General features: G+C 40.6%; 1 non-coding gene across 1 annotated transcript; it reads left to right on the top strand.

The window, feature by feature from the left end:
• The first annotated feature begins 607 nt into the window (after nucleotides 1–607).
• TRNAR-ACG (transfer RNA arginine (anticodon ACG)) lies at nucleotides 608–680 on the top strand. The gene has a single exon. It is a non-coding gene; the product is annotated as a tRNA-Arg (tRNA).
• The last annotated feature ends 880 nt before the right edge of the window (nucleotides 681–1,560 follow it).

Raw genomic sequence — 1,560 nt, 5'->3', positions numbered from 1 at the left:
TAGCTTGTCACTTTCCATATATTGGTCATATTCACAATTCTTCTTTATAAAAAATGTATTCACATTCTTCTTTATAAAGAATGTTTCTATAGGACATTTTAAAAAGTAAAACTGCCAAAAGAACATTGAAAATTCCTAATCTAGTTCAAGTCCCTTACAGTATTAATAGTGAATAGTGAAGTCGCTCAGTGGTGTCTGACTCTTTGTGACCCCATAGACAGTAGGGGATTTTCCAGGCAAGAATACTGAAGTGGGTTGCCATTTCCTTCTCCAGGGGATCTTCCTGAACCAGGGATCGAACCCGGGTCTCCCGCATTGTAGGCAAACGCTTTAGCATCTGAGCCACCAGGGAAGGCCAACAGTATTAAAATAATCCACAAATGATGGGTGAGCAAAGAGCGAGCATTTAACACTATGACCTCGACTCTTTATGTCTTCTTGACACCTGAGGATTAGGATATTTCTTGCTATCTGGCCACACTGAGGACAATTTCAGATATTCAGATAAATATGAAATTTCTAAACTAGGCAAACTATGAAGCCCAAATATCCTAAAACAAATAAAGACTGAGAGTTATTTGCTATATGGTCCTGATAATGAATGACTTCCCTGGTGGCTCAGACGGTAAAGCATCTGCCTACGATGCAGGAGACCCAGGTTCGATTCCTGGGTCAGGAAGATCCCCTGGAGAAGGAAATGGCAACCCACTCCAGTACTCTCACCTGGAAAATCCCATGGACGGAGGAGCCTGGTGGGCTACAGTCCATGGGGTCGCAAGAGTTGGACACAACTGAGCGACTTCCCTTCCCTAATAATGAATAGGGCTTCGGGAGATCATTTGCCAAAATTATTAAGTAGAATGGCTTGTACTTCAGGTGGCTGCCATGGAGAGATGAATCCAGAATCATCTTCCAAGTCTCAGAGAAGTTCTCACATTTTTAAGATTGTGGTATTGATTTACTTCTCTCACTTACTGCCAGATGCTACTTACATTGACATTGGCCAAATCTCCCCACATCAGTCATCTCAATGGACTCTTCTGGAACTCAAAAATGACCCTTTTAGAAAACAGCAAAGAGGTAAAACATACAAAATATTTATATATAGTATATTGAATATATAGCAACAGTGTGTGACTGTTTATTCATCTTCTTCATGAATACCTTGAAAATCCTATGTACCCAAACCACTTTTACAATATAGACATCACAGCCAATTAACCTATCCTAATATCCCATGTTCTCCTCAATGCAACATGACTGAAAATTGATTGATCCTCTTGTGTCTATGTAATAATCACTCCCTAGTGTATTCATGGAAGGGTTCATTAGTGTACAATCAAAAATCAAACACCACCACTGCTGACAAAACCAAGCAGAATTAACTGCTCCTCCTCCTCCAGGCCAGTGCCTCGAGAGCCAGGAAAAGTCACTCAAGAGGTAGGTTCACAAGGTCTCACCAAGTTAAAAGCAAGGCTGGAGATAGCATAGAAAGAGAAAGAATTTCCCAAATGAAGATTCGGAAAGTCATGGTTTGAATGACTAAGGAGAGGATGATAA

This window comes from Capricornis sumatraensis, chromosome X, assembly GCF_032405125.1.
Source record: "Capricornis sumatraensis isolate serow.1 chromosome X, serow.2, whole genome shotgun sequence".
Taxonomy (NCBI): Eukaryota; Metazoa; Chordata; class Mammalia; order Artiodactyla; family Bovidae; genus Capricornis; species Capricornis sumatraensis.
Note: the sequence above shows the minus strand (reverse complement) of the source record. Positions and strands in the feature narration are given on the sequence as shown.